The sequence below is a fragment of the Sciurus vulgaris genome (genome assembly GCF_902686455.1).
Source record: "Sciurus vulgaris genome assembly, chromosome: 17".
Classification (NCBI taxonomy): domain Eukaryota; kingdom Metazoa; phylum Chordata; class Mammalia; order Rodentia; family Sciuridae; genus Sciurus; species Sciurus vulgaris.
Genome location: NC_136478.1, coordinates 30,763,281 through 30,778,209, shown reverse-complemented (window position 1 = coordinate 30,778,209; position 14,929 = coordinate 30,763,281).

Here is a 14,929-nt window from a genome sequence, read left to right as displayed (position 1 = left end):
CGACACAGGCAAAGAACAAATAATCAAAAAACGGTTCCCAGGCTGTCGGCTAGCAACCTTGCAGCTAGATATTGTCCACCCTGGCTAGAAGTGTACATTCCTATGAGGGACTCTGGGCAATTATTAGCCATCAATCCCCATGTGGGCAGTGGCACCAAGGAAACAGACCGAGAAGACATGCCTTTTTTGGGGGAGGGATAAATAAGAGTGGATATGGTATTTGACTTCAAAAAGCTTGCAATCTAAGTCAAGGGAAGTGATAAATGCAAGAGAGAGCAGTTCATCCAGTCCCTTCCTGGCTGGGCCCCCTCTCGAGGGTTCAAAAGGTGGCACAGGAAGGTGGCCACAACAGCCCTTTGGGTCATTTACGGGTGAGTCTTGCACTGCTGAGAAATGCATCGCTTCAGCTAATGAGGGCTCTCTCCCCCACAGTCCTCTTGGTTTGGCTGAGTGGCCCCTACAGGCACCCACGGTCTCCCCGTCTTACTCAGGAGAAGGACCACATTTCATTACTCAGCACTCTGCACACAAACCTGTGGGCGAGCGCCGCGGTCGGTATTGAGGTGAAGGAGCGAACAGCGCCCTCAAGCACAGAGGATCTGTCAGTCACCTGGCGTTGGCCTTTGTGGCAGTTCTGCCGCCGGAGCCCAGAGCCAGTTGCCGGGAGTTGACAAGGACGGTGGCATCTCGGTAAAGACTCTGGGGCCCTCGGGGACGCCTCCGACTGCCAGGGAGATTCTCCGCTCCTAGGTCACCGCTCTCCTCTCTGCTTGCTGGCGGGACAGCAGAGCTTGGAGGAGGCGGACGCCGGCGGTCAGGCGGCTGGTAACCGCGAGGCCCTCGGTGACACTGGGCCTGGCTCCACGGTCATGGCACCACGTGAAGAGCGTCGAGTGACACAAGTCCCTCTGCTTGCCCCTCCCTTCTGCAAGTCACCCCCTCAAGAAGCCCACCCCACAGTGGAAGCAAAGGCAGCAGCCCCCCTGGAGACGAGACCACCAGAAGCCACTCGCGCGTTGGCCCCCAGAGCCCCCCGAGCAGGAAGTCGGGCTTCCTGCGGAGTTCAGGCTGGCCACGTCTCTGGACGGCCAGGGAAGTGAGTTACTGATGTACAGAGAAGGTGGGGGACGCTCGGGACAGACCCAGGCAAAGCCCGGGCTCATCCGCTCAGTGCCTGCCAGCCTCCCGCACACCCACCCGCGGGGCCCCAAGAGCAAGAGCCCCGCTTCGGGTTGGCAGATGGCAGGGCCCTTCCGAGGGCACACAGCTGCCACACCCTCCACCGGCCTCCCGTTTTTCAGGACGTTCCTCTCCTCCAGGGCCTCTCTACCCGCCCATTGCAAACCACAGGAGCAACCTACCAGTCCCCCCACTCCCGGAGGGCCCCAGAGAAAGGGCTTTCCTTTTTCAAAACAGAAAAAGAATCCCAGGTTTGAAGAAGAGGAACGCAAACATGGTCGGGATCCCCGACCTGCCACGAGGGCCGCTCTGCAGGGGTCCCATCGCCTCCAGGAAAAGCCTCAGCTTTTTTTTGGGGGGGGTAGTGTGGAGATCGGACTGAACCCTAACCCTTTCCAGCTCGCCGCTCTTGGGTTTTAAGACCAAGTTAGAAAGGATTTTAAAGACAAGCTATCGCAACTCTTAGATTTTGCAGAAGAAAGGAAAATCCAGGAAGATGAAGTGAGGTACACACAGGTAACCAGCTGCCCTCCACGGGGTCGGGGAGGCACGCGGTTCGAGTGTGCAGGGTGTGCACACGTGTGTGCAAGGGAAGGTGGTGGTGGGGCCTGCCGCAAATGTTTCTCCTCAAGATCACCCCAGAGATTTTTCTTGACTTTACAGGTGGAACTGAAGATAAATGGATTAGCCAGGTGAATAAACCTGTATTAAAAACTTTCTGAAAAATCAATTTGAGAGAGAAGATCTGGGAAAATAAAATATGATCAACTGTGTCAGATAGCTTGAATAAATCGATGCCTGCAACTCTGGTAAACAATTTCTGATCTACGGCTCCCACCGCCTCCTCACTGGTGATGGTTACCTCAGTAATTGGACCGTGGCATGAAGCCAGGCCAGAATGAAAGGCATTAAAAACGATGTTTCTTCATGTGAAAATTAATTTATTTGCTGACCAACAAAGACCAAACTAATTTCAGAATTTTAAGGCTGGTGAGACATCATAAGATTGTTTACACTTTTCACTCCCTCTTTAAATTAGACATGGAAACGAGAAAGAGGCAGGCCCCTCTGTCCACGCACCAAGCGCAGAGGCTACAGACTGGTCATTAGTCTGTTGCAGGAGCAAAAGGGGGAAGGGCAGGCTCCCCTGTGGCGGGAAAGAACCTGTGCCCACAGCACAGGTGGAACAGAAGAGGGATTTTCCTTTCCACTTGGGACCTTCTCCAGACTCAACGGCACAGGGAGTTCAGAGGTGGGGCTTTCCACACCAGAATAAATCAGCCTCCAGAAAACAACCCAGTTCATTGTTGAACCACAATGCAGACCTCAGGTTGTGATAGGCAGAACAGGCAGGTAGACTGGGGGGAGGAAATGAAACCGCTGGTGAAGGTGGCATGGCACCCTGGGGTTTGAAGGGCGGAGAAGGTCCGCGCAGGGCTGGGGTGTAGCTCAGAGGCAGAGTGTGTGTTTAGCAGTGTGCACGGTCCTGGGTTCAAGTCATAGCGCCAAAGAGAATAAAGCTCCACACACCAGCCAGAATGATGTTTGGAGACAGGGTCTTGCTCTGTTGCTCAGGCTGGGCTCACACGGCCAGGTTCGAGCAATCCTGTGACCTCAGCCTCCTGAGTAGCTGGGACTGCGGGTTGTGTCACCATGCCCAGCAAGCACAGAGTTCAAAATGCTCATGTCCTCAAAGCCCAACAGACATCCACTCAGTACGGTCATGTACCACGTGATGACTTCTTGATCCGCAACGGGCCACATATATGACAGGGGTCCCCAGTACTACCCAGTGACATCCTAGCCATCTGAGTCTGTGTAAGCACACGAGGACATTCACACAACAGTGAAGTTGCCTAATGATGCTTCTGTCAGACGTATTTCTGCTCTTAAGCTACTCGTGACTGTGGTTGCTGAACGGAACGAATGAATGGTTCAGAGCCTTGTACTCTCACCAACAAGCTACCCCTTTGGGGAAATATTGCTTCTCCATTCCTTTTTTCCTCCTCAGTACTGGGGATTGAACCCAGGGGTGCTCTACCAGGGAGCCAGGGAGACAGGATCTCACTAAGGTGTGCAGCCTGGCCTCACACTTGTAGTCCTCCTGCCTCAGCCTCCTGAGTAGCTGTGATTACAGGTGTGCACCACTACACCTGGTTTCCATTTCTTAAAGTAAATGACTTCAGGGAATATCCCATTTTTAGGAACTAAAACCCCTGAGGGAATAAGTTTCTCCGTTTCCTCCCTGGCCAAAGGAGGAAACAGCATGGGGCACTGGAAGAAGAAAATCGAAGGTCATCAAGGGCAAATGCCACTCACAGGTTGCTCTGCAAAGTGCCATGTCTGGGAACTGTCATGAACGACAGGTGACCTCACCCATCATAAAACACATGCAAGCTAAAACTTCTCTTAAAACTCTCAGATGGAAAGGACAGAATAATTCGTTGGACAATGTGTTTCAAAACAGGCACTTTTAACTTATGGGAGCTCGAATCAGCACATCACTGTGATCTCTCAAAAATACAAATGCACATATGCTTTGGCCTGACAGTCCATGCCTCGGAATCCAGCCAACAGACTCATACTCACGCAGGACTGCAGGGTTATTAATTACAGCGAAAGATCGGAAACAATGTCAGGTCCAGGTGGGTGAGGCCGGGCTGGCTAATAAGAAAACTCCAGCAGATTCAGAAAATGAAGTACAGGACAAACAGAATGAGGAAGTTTTTTATGTATTAATGCGGAATGATCAACACAGGGAATACCCGGCCGTTGTGTAAAAATGGGTGAAGGGAGCTGTGTACAAACACACCCATGGACATACAGTCACGTGTCCCACAACATCTCAGCCAAAGATGAGCCACATGCAAATGGTGGTCCATCAGAACGGACTGAGAGAATTCCCACTGCTTGGTGCCAGCCAGCCCTTGGCACACTGCAGTGTGCCATGTTCCTGCATTTGTGGCAACACTGGTGCCAACCAACTTACTGTGCTGCCAGCCCTATAAGAGGACACCTCGTGTGCTGGGTGCAGTGGTGCACACCCGAAACCCCCGCAGCCGAGGCAGCAGGGTCGCGAGTTCAAAGCCAGCTTCAGCAACTTAGCGAGTTCCTGTTTCAAAATAAAAAAGAGCTGGGGATGTGGTTCAGTGGTTAAGAACGTCTGGGTTCAATTCCCACTTTAAAAAAAAAAAAGTACAGCACATACAATTACATCCAGAACATAAATATTGCTAGCGATAGTAAAGGACTAAGGCGCTGGTTTATGTACTTGCTATAATTTTATCGTTATGTTAGGGTGTACTCCTACTCATAAATACAACATTTACCATAAAACACCTAACACGCGCTGGGCCAGCAGCAGCCCCGACAGCCCCTGTTGGCCAGACCTCTGTTGAGGGGCCCTCAGTGAGTGGCCCACCCACCCACCCTTTGGGGTCTGAACAGGTGCATGCTGTCATTTTTGCACAATGGCACATTTGTCAACACATTCCCATCGTTGGACAACATGCAAATGTCTACACCAAGAACAGCTCTAGAATATTCATGCAACTGGGGACCTGGCTGACTCTGGGGAAGGAGCCATGTGGCTGAGGGACGTGGGTAAGAGGAACACTCTGCTGAACACTCTTCTGAACTTGAACCTTGTGGTGCCTGTATCTCCCATCCAAAATACATTTTAAAAACTCAGGCTATAAGTTGGAACCACAGCAGTTAAAGCGCCGGGAATTCTGTAGTTGAGTCATATAAATAAGTCAGTGGGAACTTTTTTCCCTACATTCCTCCCCATGGAGGGGACTCCCCCAATTCAATGGGAACGCCTAACCCAGGGCATGAATGGCCAGCCACTCCTAGTGTTGCTGGGGCCTCCGCATGTCCCTGGCCTCCATGTTGGGTATCTCAGGACAGTCTGGGCCTACGTCCATGTGCTCGGTGACCGCAGACATTCTGCACGCCCATGGCTTCCAGCCTGGGTCTCCAGCCGGGACCTCCCTTCTGAACCCCTGGTTCCCTTGAGCGTCTTCCCTCAGATGCAGCCATCTCGGGGCCAACAGGGCCGTCTGCCTCCAGGTGCCAGCTCCTGTCTTACACATGGCCATGCTCCCTTCCAGTTAATCAGGTCCCCAACCTTACAGTCATCTTCTCCTCTCTCACCCACCTTCGTCAGCAAATCAGGGTCAGCCCCACCTTACGCCATATCTAGGATTGTATCTAGGATACAATCTCTGCTGGCCACCAAGCTTGCTTCATCCTGCCCTCCTTGCCCTCCCTGCTCACCTGGATTAGTGACGTCCTCCTGATTGGTCTCTCGTGTTTGCTCTGTAAACACTGTCAACGTGATCCTGTTAAAAACTAACCCACATTGTGTCACCCATCTGTTCAAACTCCCACTCTTCCCCCTCTCGGAGTCAAATCCAATGTTGCTATCCTTTTGATGTCCCTTAAGGCCCCATGTGGTTCCTCCCTCATGCTGTGCCAAGCCACAGTGACCTCTGTGCTCTTCCCAGATTGCAGCAAAAACAGGGCCTTTGCACTTGCTGTTCTGCCTGGAAATTCCTTCTTCCAGACAACCGTGCGGTTTGCTTCCTCACGCCCTCCAGACCTGCATCCCAACATCACCTTCCAGTGAGGTGGGCCACCCTGCACTCGCAGCCCGCCCACGCTCCCTCCACCCCCACCATGCTCCCCTTCCTCCCGCTTTTCCATAGCCCACCTCACCTGAGCAAACCACCTGTTGACTTCTCTCATATTTATCCATCTCTCCCATTTGAAAATCCTCCCCAGACAAGCAGGAGGGCTTATCTGTTTTGTTCACAGGGCCCCTGAATCTGGAATCTGCAGAGTGGATGCTCACTAAGTACTTGTGGAATAAACAAGCTGTCCACTTGGTTGGCGCTCCGGGAGGCTGTGTCCCTGCTGCACGGGTTACGCCGCGGCATGGCTGCTTCCCAGGGCTCCCTTGCCCGCAGCTCCACTCCCCACCCTGCACAGGGTCCCCAGTAACCACCTGGCCACATTCAACAGGCAGCGCCCTGCCCACTCCTCACACCTGCTCTCTTCTGTGCAGGTATCACTCAGGGTCATCCCAGAAAGGGCACAGAAGCGAGGGGTGTGGGCCAGCCAGGGGCTGGGTGAGGTACAGCCCCAACCCAAGGGTCCACCTGGCTCTAGCCTACTGGTGCCAAGCATGGATGTGGGCGACCGATGTTGGGGCTTTGGGCTTTTCAAGGGAAACTGGGAATTTGTAATTGTTTTTGAAAGGCAGCCTTCCTAACTTCTAATAGAAAAGCCAAACATCCTTAAAACCGAGGGTTTAATCGCTAGTCTGAGCCCCCTGTGTAAACCTCGACCAGGGGGCTGAGCCCTCCTGAAAGGCTGAAGGAGGCAGATGTCCTGACAGAATCATAGGTAGCTCGATACGGTAAGAAAAATTTGATCCTATCTCCCATAGTTTTCCGGGGGGCTTCTGGTAACTCAAGAATCTTGTTTACGGAGTTCAGGATTGTCCTATGTCACATGGCTTTCGATGGCCTTTTCTCTGCTTCAAAGAGTAATCAGGGCTGGGGTTGTGGCTCAGCGAGAGCGCTTGACTAGCATGTGAGAGTCACTGGGTTGGATTCATACGAATAAAGGTCTATTGACCAATAAATATTTAAAATTAAAAAGATACCCACCCACAGGCCAGTCGCCAATGACCTCAGACTATGTGCTCAGTTTCCTCGAACTGTCCTGGGTAGGCATCTATTGGAACAGAAAGTAAATAGTGGTTGCTTTTGGCTGGGAGGGGCCTTGGAGAGCCAAAGGGATGAGGGAGGTTTTTTTATATATATATATTTTCTTAGTTGTCCACAGACCTTTATTCTACTTATTTATATGCAGTGCTGAGAATCGAACCCAGGGCCTCACACGGGCTAGACAAGTGCTCTACCACTGAGCCCCAGCCCAGGCCACGCGGGAGCTCTTGAGGTAATGAAAATGGTCTCAGGTTGACTTGGGTGACATTTGCACAATTCTGTGAGTAGACAAAGTCTGCTGAATGGCGTGCTTTCACCGGGAGGGTTGTGCGGCTTGTTGCATCTAACATACCTTCCTTACATCAATAAAGTCGAACATTTAGAAGGTGGTGGCACCCTGGGGACAATTCACAGCCCCCATCTGCTCATCGATGCTCAGGCAGGGGAGGGCCGAGGTTAGAGGCTCCCTAAAGGGACCCCTGCTTTGCCCCAAGAACTATGTGATCCAGGACAAGGCTACCAGCCTCTTCGCTATGTCACTGCAAGGAAGGGGCACAGAAAAAAGTGTCACCTTCTCCCTGCCCAAGGCCCAGGGAAGAGCCCCCCGCCTTCCACAGCCACTGTGTTCGCGGACAGGCTCTGTCATAAACTCAAGTTGGCACCCAAGACGGCGCGTGTGCGTTTAGAATTAAGGCCCTTTTAATACTAGCGATTAGGAGGGATCAGTCAAGAGCAGGAGGGACTCCAACGCTCCCATTTGCCTCACGGTGCTCTTGAAACCTGGGGATGGGCATCAAAGTGGCAGCAGCATAGGTTTATCTGGGTGGTCCTACTTGGTAGGGAATAAAGGGGCTAGAGAGCCAGACCCGGGATCCTGTGTCTACTTCCGAGTTTAACGAGCGGCAGGGAACACCTGGAAGTCCCAGGACACGGCTGTAAACCTTGAACGCTCCCGTCTGGGGTGCTGGCACGAGTTGCCCTTGGGGTTGGCCTGACCCTGGCTTCCTGAACTCTGGACCTTCTGGGAGGGCAAACATAGCCTAGACCCTGAGGGGCAACCTGGTGGCAAGATAGTGGTCCCTAGGCTGCTAGCGGCACCGCCTCCTGCTGGCAGCCCTGGCTTGGCCTGGGGGCCTCCTCCTGCAAAGCCCTTTCCCTTTCCCTCTGGGCTTCCAGAGCCGCCAGCATCTTAGCCTTAAGTCTCGCATCTTCACCTCCCTCAGCTGGACCAGCGCATCCCAGACGCCTCTTTACAGACTCCTAATAAGCTCCTTCACAGAAGCGCCGGCCACTCTTCCTAAATGGCTGCCTGGAGAGCAACTGAGTGGGAAGTTGTGGTCCCTGGGTTCCCTGCCACCCTCACAACCGGGCTCCAAGCTGGCAGGATAACACCTCAGGTGTGCTGTCCGACTTTCAAATGCCATTTGATGCTCCATGGAGAGCATCCGCTCCCTCTGTGGCCATACCAAGGTACACCTGCCAACGACTGGCATCTCCCCAGCCACACTGCCTGGGGAGCCCTGACTTCCGCGAGGGCTATGCAACAGAGCTGGACTCCAAGCCAGGCCGTTCCAGGGCACCGCGGAGGCCAGTCCCTCCTGCTCCTGCAGGCTGGCCTCCCCAGGAAGCCGCTGTGGCTGTCAACGCGGGACCCCACCCCCGGGACTCTCTCCAAGCAACCTGGCAGGCTCCAACGCAGGTGTGGCCGGCCAGCGCAGCTCCAGGCCCACGGCCACCTGCACAGCCCTCCCTCTGCTTGCCGACCTGGGTGTCCGGCCACCGTCGGGGTGATTATGAAGAACTAAGGCTGTGTGCTTTCCTTTCCACAAAAATAATCACCGGGAGGCCTTTGATTTCCAGGGAAATCGGGGCTTCCTGCTGCACTTCCCGTCAGACCGGCCCTTTGAATGAGCTCACTCCATAATTTAGAGTTTGAATCTCGTTTTAAATGGCAGTTAAAAATTGTATGTGGCAGTTCACAATGAAATTTAGCTTGACAGCTTGGACATAAAACTAAAAATAAATGACTTCACATCCAAATAATAAGTAATAACAATGTTAGCCTGCATAAGAATAGCAGGGCTGGATTCAAATACAATATTAATTTTAGGAATATGAGTGACTGGGGAGAGACAGAGGCAAAGAAACAAATCCTTCATATAGCAATCGTCTCCTCTTATCCCCCGGGCAACTGGCTGCCTTTCACCTCCGCGGCACAGCAATTATGTGGTGTAATGGAGGCAGCGCAAATAAGCAGAAAGATTTTATTAAACCAAATGAGCAAATCATCTGCGTATTATTGCGATTTGATTGACACTGACAAGTGTCGAGCAGACGCGGATGTGAATATGATAAAAAAGCTTGCAGAAAAGCTCTTGATAATGTTACTCTTGATAAAGTTGCCTGGCCACCCTCTCTAGGTAAATAAAGGGGAGAGGAATACGACGCATATTAATTCACCCCGTTTGCAGCCTACTGGAGGACGAGAGGGGGGAAAAGAAGTTGCATTGGGTTCAGCGTGTGGCATTTTATATGAATACCAAAATTGCATTCATGATTCACACAGACTTTACGATAATATATTAATATTAAAACTAAAGGTCATTCCACATAACAGTTAAGCTGCCTGAGCTTCAACCTTTATACCAATAACAGACTCTGGGAAGTAAGTGAGAAATATTTGAATACTCTAAAAAAAAAAAATTTTTTTTTTTTTTAATTTTTTTTATTTGGGAGGATTGCTGGCTGACGTTAGCTCAGGTGGCCCCTCACCCACCTGCCCTCTCCAGGGACAATTAAAGGGCTACCTCGAGGATGGCTGCATCTGAGACAGCTGGTGCTGCCGAGGGAGGAAAGGTGATTAATTGCCACAGGCCTTCGGGCCCGCGTACACTGCTGCGTCTCACTAATGATTCCCTTATGAGCCTGCGGAGCGCGCGCCACCGTCCCTGCTCGACGGGCGGCGTCAGCACAAAACTTAACTCGGCTGTTGGGGCGCTCGGAGCAAAGGGTCCAGCAGGGGGAGGCTCTGTCTAGGACGATTTAGGGGGAGACCTGCCTGGAGGCAGGGGGCTGGCCACGATGACCTCTTGAGCGCCCTCCAGGGGGTGGTTTGCTCTGATTCTGTCAGTAGGCTGGCAGTGTCCTGGGTGGGTGGTTGGGACCTGAAAATTTTCCTGGAAGAGAAACTTAGAGAAGAAAATGGGGACAGGTGAGGTCTGCTGGTTCCCACTGAGGTGCTGTCTGCATGGGGTAGAAAGTCATTGCTGTAGTCAATTAAACCAGCCTCTAGAGAAAGGAATTCTTAGTGCTAGAAAGAATATCTGACCCTTGGTCACAAAGTCTGGGCTCATAAGTCAGGGTAGACAAAGCCTGGTGGTAGGGACGGCTCCCACAGGCCGGAGCCCATGTTCCTCTGAGGCATCTCCTGGCCTCAGTGGTGGCTTGAAGTTGGCCATGCTGGGAGTATTTACACCACAGAAATTGGCAAATGCGACAGACCTTCCACCCCCAGCCAGTGCTGACCACTGGTTGGATCGCCACGTTTACCAACATTGCCTCCTAACAGTACAGAAGAATGATTTATTTTATCTAGAACTGATTGAGTCTTCATGAATCTCAATTTGATGCCAACTCGGGGGGCTCAACTCTAACCTAACTTCATAATTTAATAATATCAATAATTTGCTACCTCTTTTGGGGAAATAATTTGGGCTCTGATTTCTCAGACTTCCACTTGCCCCATCGGTTCCTCTTTGTGTACCTGGGCTTCCCTGAAGGCATCCCTTCCTTGCCCCCTGGCTATTGCCCTGTTTGCTGGGCATCTGTGGACGCATGACCTGCTCTCCCGTGACCCTGCTCATGCTCGGTCTTCCTGACAGGTGGGCACTGCACAGCGCCCCCTCGGCCCCAGCCTTCTGGCCGTTGTAGGTCTCCCTCATCTCCTGCTGTGGGTCTCCTTGTCCTCCTGCAGGGGAGCTCTGGGCTGCACCCACACTTCCGAGAATGGAGAGCAGCTGGGGAGGCTGCAGGCCTCCCACTCACCTTTGCAAATATTGTGGTCAAGGAAAGACACGTTTGAAAGTCACTCTTAATAATCTATCATAGAACAACATAGTGCTTATCCCAAGGGACATTGGGGACATTTTCTCCACCCTGGGAGATCTCCAAGCACTGTGCTTTCCAAGCTTGGCTCTTGGTATACTGAGGAAATTAAAATAATTTAAAAAGTCAAAAAAATCTTTAAGACAACTCTGACTTGCCATGAAAAATTCAATTTTGAATGTCACGAACTGAGCATAATTCTTTCTCTTGTGTTCCTCCGTAAACACTGTGACCTCTCCTTGCTCCAAGAGGCTCGATGCCTCCAGTCAACTAGAGAGAAGATCAAATTCAGAAAGGCCGAGAAAAAAATGTAATTGATATTTTTTCAAACTACTCCTGCTACGAGAGGTGGTTTTGCGAAGCCCTCCCCTTACTCTGCCAGGAGACAGGCTTGTGCTTCCTCCAGTGTTATTCAGAGCCCAGGTGATTCACCTGAGAGGCCACTACCCTCCATCCTGGTTGCTCAGGCCTACAAGAGTCACTCTTGGTTTTAATGATCAAATCTGTCAAATGGCCCCCCTCACCAGGACTAGATTGAGACCTCTGTTGCTTTTTGCCATCTCCCCTCTAGCCTATGAACTTCATGAGGACAAAGTGGTGCATTTCCTCTGTGGACATGCCCAGTTCTAGCACAGCATCCGGGGCACTTGGGAGGTGCTTGATGAAGCTGATAAGGCCATATGGAATGAATGAGCATAGACTTAGGTGAGAAAAGTGCCAAATTTCCTGTATTTCTTTCAATTGTGCCTGTTAGCCAGGCATGGTGGTGCACGCCTGTAATTCCAGTGACTCAGGAGGCTGAGGCAGGAGGATCTCAAGTTCGAGGCCAGCCTCAGAAATTTAGCAAGACCCTGTCTCAAAACAAAAATAAAAACAGCGAGGGATATGTAGCTCAGTGATGGAGTGCTCCTGAGTTCGATCCCCAGTGCTACAAGAACTAAAAAATAAAGTATATGTAATGGTTCCAGGAAAATTTGTTAAATTTAGAAGCCTGACAATGTCACCTTGTTAAATAAGTCCCAAACACTTTTTGTATATTTATGAATTTGAGACAAAGCAAGTTGGTTTGTATTTTTTTTCAGCAGTACTAGAAATTGAATGCAGAGCCTTACATGTGCTAGGCAAGCACTCTCCCACTGAACTACATCTCCAGTGCCCCATTTCCCTGCTTCCCCCTCTCCACACTCCCTTTTGAGACAGGGTCTCACTAAATTGCTGAACACTTCGTTAAGTTGTCCAGGCTGGCCTCAAACTTGCAAATCTCCTGCCTCAGCCTCCCAAGTGGCTGGCGTCACAGGTGGGTTCCACTGCATCTGGCTGTTAATCTTTTAACGTGTTATCACTTGTGTTTGTTTTTGGTTCAGAAGAGTGTTTTGGGACCCCGCCACTTCCAAGTGTATCTCACAGTGTGACACAGAGGAACCTTGTATGTTCTTTTTATACACATTCCATTACTGCTAGTAAAAGAGATACGCCCACTAATATATTTATACACCTGTCTATTCAAGAAAATATCCAATGGTAACATCATCTCTATTTTAAATGCTGGTTTGAAGGAAAAATAAATATAGCTATAGATTTGTGGAGTAGGTCTCTCGATTCTGCGACACGTCAAGGGATAAGATCAGTCAGATTCGCTTTAAATAGAAACTGCCATTTCCCTCTGTTCTGTCCACAGGAGTGGAATCCACAGCTGAAGGTCAGTCCGTGTCTGAAGATGTATGTACTTTCGTCCTTGCGCCATGGCCTGCTGTAACCAACACTTTATTCGGAATGAACAGACTACTTGCACAAGGTACGCTTTCCTCATTACCTGTGTGTACCAAGGACTTCGTATCCTGGCACTCACAACTTAAAAGCGGAGCCCAAGTTACCGTCCCTATATTATTTACTCAAACACCTACCAGACACCAGAACCCCAGCTAAGATTTTAACTGGATGGACAAGGACCCTCCCCTCAAGAAGCAAAACAAGCAAGCAAAACTGCGCCTTGGGATGGGCACTATGGAGGAATTACATGGGGCCAGGGGACAGCCTGCGCCTAATGGGCAGGGGTCTTTGGGTTGAGATGTCGGGTAGGCTAGGGAGGCGGGCTTGGCTAAGGGAAGCCAGAGGCCCAAGGCCAGGGGAGGGGCACTCAGCCTTTGCCCAGAGGCAAGGGGACAGGGAGTGCCCAGACAAGAGATGGGCGTGGTCTGTGGCAGGAACCAGCTCACCCAGGGCCTCGAGAATCACAGTGCGAAATATTGCCTTTGTTAAGGGAAATTTGAAGTTAAATATTACTTTTGAAGTTAAAAATTACTTATTTGAAATTTAATATGTAATGGCTTTTTTCCAAAATTGCCAGAAGATAAGGAAAAATGCAAATGTTCCTGGCGGGCGAATAGGTCACACACTGTGCTACGTGGGTTAAAGGCATACCACAGTGCTCAGCGAGAAAAAGGAGCTGCGGGTTCCAGCGACAAAGTGGATGAACCTGAAATGCTTAATGCCGAGTGACAAAAGCCAGACTTTGAGGCCGAGGTGTAGCTCAGTGGTCAAGTGCTTGCTGAGCAGGCACAAGGCCTTGGTTCCATCCCCAGTGCTGTCCCCTGCCCGAGGCTTAATGTTTGTTACCTATTATTGCAGAGTGAAATTATCCCCGACATAGCAGGGGCAGGGGAATAAAATAAATCCTACGGCTTGTTTGAAAGGAAAGCTTGAGGAGCAGCCTGGTAGGTGTTGCAACCATGTTGCTGTCTTACTTCTAGAGAGAAAAAGTTCTGGGATTTTCCCCAAATGGTCCTTCTTCTGAGAACTTTGTGAAATCAGACTGAGCCATGGGATCCACAGGACTCTCTCTTCACATTCCCGGGGCAAGACGTTCTGTCTCACTGAGTCACCCAGAGAAGAGAAGCACCCTGTGACATGCAACCCTGCAGGGGGTACCCAACCATGAAGCCCAGTTCCGATTCCCCCACAGACGCCTGCAATCACCCGACGTTTGAGAACCTGTTTCCTTCCCTTGCAGGATGTGGGCTAGGACCCATCTCCAGGTCTTCTCCGTCTATTCATTCTTGGCCTTCATTCTGTGATTTAATCACGTGCTGCTTCTTGTGCAGCAAGCTGGGGTTCCCTCAGCCCCTGAAGCCCACCAGGTGCCCGTCCCAGGGTCATTTGGATGCCACCTGCACCATTCCCACCACATCTGCTGACCACCTGCTCTACTATTGACTTAATCTTTTCCTTCAAACAAACTCACTTTTTTAAAACTCAAATTTAAATGTGTGTATTTTTAAAGTAAACTTTATATCACGACGGTAAATGGGAGAAAAAAAAAATTCAACGAGACGCGCCAAGTACAAGACAACTGTAAAATAAATACAGGGAAAGCAAAACAATGTTGGCGACTTCTGGCTCAATCGTGTTACAGTTAGAGATGCGGGTTTACGTCTGCGTTTGTTGGAAGGAGGTATGATTGAAGAGAGGCATTAAAGACCTATTAGCACCAAACTGAGACGTTCTCCTTGCTTTATCCAAAGGCTTAAAAGATAATTGAAAAGGGAATAACTGTCCTTTGGTGATTTAGTGTTATTTAATGCCACATCTACGTCCTCCCTAATGCCATTTCCCATTTCACACTGATGTGCCTCCCAGAGCTGGAGAAATGTGGAATTGGCGTGCACTAGAACTATTTACTTAGGAGTTGGTTTCTCTGCTTCCCTTGACTGAGCTCCCAGAGACCAGGTGGGTTCTGGTTTATCTGCCTCTGCATCTAGAGTCCTCCTCTCAGAAAACTCGGCAGTTCAAGCGGTCCAGCCAGAGGGAGGCGAGCCAGGAGGGCAAGGTCATGGGACAGGACAGCTGTCATCGGCAGCTGGGGGTGCCGTTTTGGGGAGGACAGGATTGGGGAGTAATGGAGTGCTCCAACA